Here is an 8,162-nt window from a genome sequence, read left to right as displayed (position 1 = left end):
AGTGGGACATCTTCCTTTCTCCCAAAATGGCTAGATCACAGGAGCCATGGAACTGTCTGTGTCTTGAAGAAGGGCTGTTCTGTCCCCTTCTGCCTGTCCACGTGAGTTTTTTATGCTGGAGTCCCAGTTATTAGTGGGACATCTTCCTTTCTCCCAAAATGGCTAGATCGCAGGAGCCATGGAGCTGTCTGTGTCTTGAAGAAGGGCTGTTTTGTCCCCTTTTACCTCTCCACGCAAGTTTTGTATGCTGGAGGCCCTTTATCAGTGGGACATCTTCCTTTCTCCCAAAATGTGGGGACTGGTTTTGTCTGTGACTATGGTAGGTCCTATGGACAGAGCTCAAATTGAAACAAAATCTTAAAGATGAGGATAAATACCAATGACCAGTTATAAAACACATTTGCTGCAAAAGTCCACTTCATTGAGATGAGCGTTAAGATACAAAGGTACAGGACCAGAAGTTGGCATAATGGCTATGTTGCTGGACTCCCATGTAGTCAACTGTGGTTCGAGTCCCAGACCTGATGGCTTAAACTTACACCAGGTGCATGTGTGTGCATATCCAAGATCTCAAGAAGAAAAGGGAGAAGGGACTGTAGTGTGGCTGTCCCCCTGGTGCGGGGGGGGGTGTGTGTGTATTTCTCGCTTTCTGTCTGTATCTTCTGTCTCTCTCTGTTTTTCTGGCAGCCCTATTGAAAAACCTCCAGAAAAAAAAATAAAAAACAAGAGGAAGAAGAAGAAAAAACATATAGAGTCCCAGGCCTCTTCCCAGCATGGAGAATGGGGATGAGGGTGGATTAAAAAAAAAATGATACAAATGGACAATGAAATTTTAGACCAAACTGTGAAATATTGTGCTCTCAAATTTTCCTTTGCAACAAATTATATAAATGGACTTTGTTGCCAACTGTAGCTTTTTTTCCATGGATAAATACAACTCTAGTATTTCCTTAGCAACACAAAAGACAAAAAAATATTGTAATCTATGTCACTTGAGAAGTTATTCTTAAGAAATCCATAGTGTACCATGAGATATATTTAAATGTACAAATAATTTTTTTACAAATTATTTATTGTTATTAATTTGACCAGAAAGACAGAGAGAGAAAGGGAAAGTGAGAAAGCAAGCTGGCAGGTCTGGGACTTGAACTGTGGTCAACAGTGTGGGAATCCAGCTCCTTACCTGTCAGTCTCTTGTACAAATAACTCTTATGCAAGATTTAAGATAACTCTTTTTTTGCATTTTATTTATTATTATGGTGTATACATTCAATTGCTACACATCATTTAGATTGTAAAGAGACTTTATCCAGCATTAGGTACTCAGCATGAGGTACTGGTACTCAGTCCAGCCCAGCTGAGAATACCATACACTTCCAGATTGAGGATAATTTTGAGAAAGATTAAAATGACAGAGAAAAAAAAATGGATATCAAAGAGATCAGAAAGCTTTAGAGTTAGTTACTTAACTTTTACAGAGATATAAAATCAAATTAATAGCAAGTTCTGAAAATCAACAGAAGGAAAAAGTACTACTTCCACTCAGGAAACAAAAAATTTAACAGACACAAGAATACAAAATTATCTGTTGAGGATGATACATATGGTTATACCTATGATTTGACCAACATGCACTGCACACATACTTTGAAAAATGCTATTGTATGCTAAAAAGATTACAATGCTTAAATATAAATTATGCACTTAGAAAAATATAAAGAAAATAGAGAAGAGTACTCTTTCCATAATTTCATCAAACAATCATAATACCTTACTCATACTTTGAGCCCTGCAATCAGGGGAACTTCATCAGTTCCAGGACAATTGGTCCATGTAAAGTTTCCCTCCAAAGACTATTTTCAGGACCCTCTTTGAATTTTTATTCCTCAGACTGTAGATGAAGGGCTTCAGCATGGGGATGACTACAGTGTACATCACTGAGACTGCTGCACTTGAGCGTGAGCTGTGGGTAGCACCAGCACTAAAGTACACATCCATGCTTGTACAATAAAATAAGGAAACAACTGAGAAGTGAGAGGCACTGGTAGAAAATGCTTTGTACTTCCCCTGAGCTGATGAGATTGCATGAATGGAGGAAAAGATCTTATAGTAAGAGTAAATGATCCCAGTGAGGGGAACACACCCAGCAGCACAGCTGCAAAATAGATCACCATGTCATTAAGAAAGGTGTCAGAGCAGGCCAGGTGGACAAGCTTATTAAGATCACAGTAGAAGTGGGGAATTTCCACATGTGGACAGAAGGACAGTTGTAATATCATTAAGGTATGTAACAAGGAATGCAGGGCACTCACTATCCAGGCTGTAAGAACCAGCAACACACAGGGCTGGGGGTTCATAATGACAGTGTATTGCAGGAGGTGACAGATGGCCACATATTGGTCATAGGACATCATGGTCAAGAAAAAGTTGTCCAACCCCGAAAGCAGTAGATAAAAGGACATCTGGGTGATGCATCCTGCATAGGTGATGATCTGTCTCTGTGTCTGGATGTTCACAAACTTTTTTGGGACAGTGGCAGAGGTGAAACAGATGTCTATGAAGGACAGATTGGAGAGGAAGAAGTACATGGGGTGTGCAGTTGGGAGTCTGAGATGGTGGCCAGGATAATGAGCAGGTTTCCAATCAAAGTGATCAGGTACATGGAGAGGAAAAGCACAAATATGAGGGGCAGAAATTCTGGTTCCTCTGAAAGTCCCAGAAGAAGGAATTCTGAAATTTGTGTGTTATTCTTAGGTTCCATGTGCTGGATGTTAGTATCAGTAAAGAAAAAAAAAATTATGATTACTTTAATACAAACAGGCATTATTGATACTGTTGTAATGCTACAATAGATATTTTCAATCAAGAAAATTGTTTTGTATTTTCTTATGGACCTGTATCTAATAAGGCATTTCTAGAATCCTTAAGAAATTTCTGTCCTACTCTGAGTATTTTGCCTAAGATGTCATATTTGCTAAGTCTAATAAGAAATTATTTCTTACATTTGAGGAATATATATTGATTGCTGACCATATTCTAGACATTGTTCAGACAATGACTAGAGGAAATTGAAAATAACTCCTTACATTTCAGTAAGGGAGAAAGAATATAAGTAGATAAGAAAATAATATGTGGGGCCAGCAGGTAGCATGGTGGTTGAGGCATTGGACTCCCACATGGCAGACCCATGATTCAGGTCCTGGAACTGGTGGTTTGTTTTCTCACTCTCTCTCTCTCTCTCTCTTTCTCATTCTGGTCAAATCGAAAAATAATAATAAATAAAATTAAATAAATTATATACATATATATCAATCAATTGGAATCAGTTGATGGAATTATGTATATTTGCTTACCCCAAAATGCATTACATTGTACACAATTATGTATAGTCCTTTGTACATCAATTACCTCCCAACACAGTTGTTGAAAAGAAATAATCATGTAACATCCAGTGGTTGAAATGTGCATTGAAACAGATGATTATTTCTTGATCACAACATGTAGACTGGTGTGAAATGTATTCCTCTTGGAATATTCACTTTACAAGCTAAGTGATACATAGTGATTGAATGGATGAAAGAAATTTTTTTTTTTTTAAAAAAGAAATGTTCTTTGAAGAAAAATGAAGGTGGCTATAAAGGCAAGACTGGATAGAGGATGCTATTTTCTTGTGGGACTCTAGGTAAAGCTGTCAAAGAAGATGACATTTTAATAGAATTCTCTAGAAGATAGGGCAGGAGCCAGAAGGTTAAGTGCCAATATCTCACCTGGTAGAGGAAATAGCCAGTGCAAAGATCTTTAAGGTTGTACTTGGTTTAGATGCTCAAAGTCATCAAGGAGCCAGTGCAAGTAGGTCCATGAGCAAGAGAGTGGTAAGAAATTATTGTACAGGCTGTTTAAGTGTGAAGTGGCCTTCCTATTACTGTTGAAACTTCAAGACACAGGGAGACCTTTGCCCATACTCTGTACCTCTTGCAATCTATTAATTTTGTTGCAAAGGCATTCTGTGAGTTTATACAATTAATATCCTTATCATCATCTGATGGTTGAGCTCTCCTTTATTATAGAGGCATCTTGGAAAATGTGAGCCTAGGCCAGCAGGTGGTGTGGTGGCTAGATATATCACATGGCCAACTCTGTGGTCCTAGTCCTGGTAGCTTGAAAACCACGCTAGATGTGTGTGTGTGTGTGTGTGTGTGTGTGTGTGTGTGTGTGTGCGTGTGTGCGTGTGTTCCAAAAATCTCCAAGGGAAGAACAGAGGAGAAGGGATTACAGTGTGACATCCCCCCTGGGGGGTGATATCTCACTTTCTCTCTCTCCAGCACTTGCACACACCATATAGCAAACAAACAAACAACAAAAATGTAAGTCCTTAGTACCTTGTTCTGAGGACTGCTCTCAATCCAAAGGGAAGCCACCAACACCCACATAAACACATGCACAGAGCACCATGGCCCTCTGGGACTGTATTAATACCCTTTTTTTCTTATCACCTAGCTACATTGATGAGGCAACCAGTGTACCCAGAATGGCTACCAAATCAACCTACCATCATGGATTAATAACTGACAAAGGCTTAAACATATCAGAATACAACAGAGAATATTCATGTAAGATTTTCACATGGAACAAACGTTCAGTTAATATTTTTCTTAATGAACCAGCAGTTAAGTCTGAGTATACTCAGACATTAGAATATAACAAGGTTATATTTCAGTTCTTTAGATAAAGGTTGGAATATAGAACAATCTTTTCACCTAGTAAGTAATTTTTGTCATGGGAATACCTAGAGGAGAGAAGATTCTTCAGTACATATGTCTCATGAACTGCTGTTGCAAAGTATTATGTACAAGAATTATTTGGGGCCAGCAGGTGGCATGTTGGTTAAGGGTTTGGATTCCTACATGGCCATCTGTGATTCTGATTCAAGTTTTGGACCTGGCAGCTTTCTCTGTCTTTCTGGTGAGTGCATGTGCCCTGTGCCCTATAGAAAAAAAAAAAAAACTTCTCCCCACAAAAAAGTTCTTCAGATAGGCTAGCAGGTGGCATGGCAGTTAAGGCACTGGTGTCCCTCATGGCTGACCACAGTTTGAGTCCCCGAACAGGAAATTTGAAACTCACACTGGGCACATGTTGTGTGCATGCCCAAAATCCTGATAGGAGAACAGAGGAGAAGGGATTGCCACATGGCCATCCTCCCAGGGGTGATGTCTCACTTTCTCTCTTTCTGTTTTTCTCTGACAAGTGCACGTGCCAGAAACTAACAAAAATAAAATAGCAAAACAAAAATGGCAAAACAAAAATTAAAAATGTCCTTCAGTTTAAGGATTGAGAAGCCTGTCTTCTCTAGATCCATTGGTTTTTTATTTTTATTTTGATTTATTTCTATTATCATCATAATCTTCTTTATATATATTGGATTACATATAACTTTACAGTGTATTATATTGCTTTTTTTTTAATTTTTTTTTTTTTGGAGAGGTTTTTTCGCTATAGGGCGCGTGCGCTCGCCAGACAGACAGAGAGAGACATAGAGACAGAAAGCGAGAAATCACCCCCCAGAGGGGATGGTCACGCCGCAATCCCTTCTCCTCCCTTCTCCTCTCGGGATCTTGGGCACGGACGCACACGCGCCCGGCGTGAGGTTTAAGCCACCGGGTCCGGGACGGGAACCGCGGTCGACTACGTGGGAGGCCAGCGACATAGCCATTACGCTAACTGCTGGTTCCCTACATTGCTTTTTCAAAAGGGAATGCCATGCATATCAGTCAATACTGTGACATTAATCTCCCCACTTCATCATTCAATATCTTTTCAATATTTTTCCCAATCATTATTATTATTATTCTAATTATTTTTTTAGACAGTCAATCACTATTTCTCATTTCGCTTGTAAAAAGACTTTACCCATCATGAAATACATCTCAGACCAATCCAGTTGAGAATACTATACATGTCATCATCAACAGGTAATAAGCCATATTTGTTTCCCACTAATTTTCTGCCTCTCTATTTGTTCTCTTTCTATCTTTTGGCTTTTCATAGTATTGGCAACTATTGATATCTCTAGAAAATTTCTACTCCTAAATGCACAAGTATGGATTATGAGATTGAAATAATGTGGCACACGTACTCTATGGAATACTAATCAGCCATAAAATAATTAGACCTCACATTTGTTACAAAGCATATGAGTATAGAAGCTTTAATGCTAGGTGAATTTACTTCTCTTTACCATACAATGCAACATTATAATTCCAAGCTTTTTAAAATTGTGCTGGAGGATGCATGCATTCATGAGAGAGAAAAACAGAGACACAAATTCTAGGCATGGTGGCAAATGACAAGGAAATATTGGTTCATGAAAAAGAAGAAAAGATGTTAAGATTTCAATTCTGAAGGAAAAGCTTGTTCATATCTTTTTTTAAAAAAAAGCTGAAGTTTTAAATTTCCAATTTTTTTATTTTTCATGTTTTTCCACAACTTTTAAAAATTTATGTACATTTAATTACTGTACATCTTTACAGCACATAAAATTGCTTTTTGCAGTGTATATTAACCCAGATAACTGTTCATTTTTGCATGTGATACATGTTTTTTATCCCTGAATCTCTCTCTCCCACCCCCTATTACCCACACCCTCTGACACAGTCTCTAGTATCTTCACTTGCCTTCCCTGCTGTTATACCTTCCAATCTCCCCGTTTCTGCACTAGAGTGCAGACGTTCAGTATATTGTAACTGGGGACATACAATGTCTCTCCTTTATAGTCTGGCTTGTTTCACTTAGCATAAAATATTCCACATCTATGTTTATTGTAGCAATATTCACAATCTCTAAGACATGGAATCAACCAAATGTCCAAGAGAATATGAGCTAATTGAAAAAAAAATGTAGGACAAAAGAAAAAAGTAAATGAAAAGAAAGAGAAATAAAGGAAGAAATGAGAAAGAGCAATAAAGAAAGAGAAAGAAAAAAGAAGAAAGAAAAAAAGAAAGAAGAATAAATAAAGTAGAAAGAAAGAAGGAAAGAAAGAAAAAGAAAGAGAAAGGAGGAAAAAGTGTGATATATACATTATAAAATACTGCTCAGACATAAAAATAAAAAAGAGAGAGACCCTGACATTTGATACAAAGTGGATGAATATGGAGGGTTCATCTGTTTTCCAATTTTTCATTTATGGTTTTTAATTCGATTTTTTATTATGGAACAGTTGATTGACTTGCATTTTTAATAAGGAATACAGAAAAAAAAAGTCCTTTATTAAATTACCCTAATGATAGTTAACATCTTACAAAACCACAGCACAATATCCTAACCACAATAGTGACATTGATAAGTGTCAAAATACAGATCAGTTCCATTAACACAAGGATCCTCAGTTCTGCCCTTTTTTAGCCACATCCACCTCCCTCCTAACCTAGTCCTTGACATTCACCAACTACCAATCTATTCACCATTCATGCATCTCAACCTAAGAGATGAACTGAAGAAAAGGACATGAAAAAGGGTGTTTATTTTGGCCAAAGATGAGAATGTCCTCCTGAGTGTCCTAATATCCAAGTTGCCTTGAATATATGTCATGAAGTCTTACAGATGTCAGGATTATTATTATGGCATGCCAAATGAATTTTCCCATTATGAATACATAACATGTTGATTCAGTCAAAGATATTACCATACACATTATCATCAATAGATAATTTTCCATTTTTGTGCCCCTTAAATGTTTTGCTTCTTTCTTTTCCCCCTTGATTTCCTGCCTCTCAACCTCCCCCATTTCCCAATCTCCTCCCACACCATCTCGGATATCCATAGTTTCTCTCCATGACTGTGTATTTTCCAATCTTTCAGTTTCTCCAATAGAGTACCAACGTTTCGTATATATTGAGTGGGATATACAATGCCTCTCTTTCATATTGTGACTTGCTTTGTTCACTTTATCATTCTTTCTCTCTTTTTTTTTTCTTGGAGAGGTTTTTGATATAAGGTGCCTGCGCTAGCCAGAAAGACTGTGAGAGACAGAGAGACAGAAAGTGAGAAGTGACCCCTCCCCCAGGAGGGATGGCCACACCGCAATCACTTCTCCTCCATTCTCCTCTCAGGATCTTGGGCACGCATGCACACATGCCCTGCATGAGTTTAAGCCACTGGGTCCAAGA

The 8,162-nt window shown here is 38.0% G+C and overlaps 1 pseudogene; it reads right to left on the bottom strand.

The window, feature by feature from the left end:
- Nucleotides 1-1,809: 1,809 nt before the first annotated feature.
- On the bottom strand, nt 1,810-2,761 carry LOC102470385 (olfactory receptor 7A10-like; annotated as a pseudogene).
- Between the last annotated feature and the right edge of the window lie 5,401 nt (nt 2,762-8,162).

Source organism: Tupaia chinensis, unplaced genomic scaffold (genome assembly GCF_000334495.1).
Source record: "Tupaia chinensis unplaced genomic scaffold, TupChi_1.0 Scaffold142061_1, whole genome shotgun sequence".
Lineage (NCBI taxonomy): Eukaryota > Metazoa > Chordata > Mammalia > Scandentia > Tupaiidae > Tupaia > Tupaia belangeri.
This window is presented reverse-complemented; position numbering and strand designations above follow the sequence as displayed.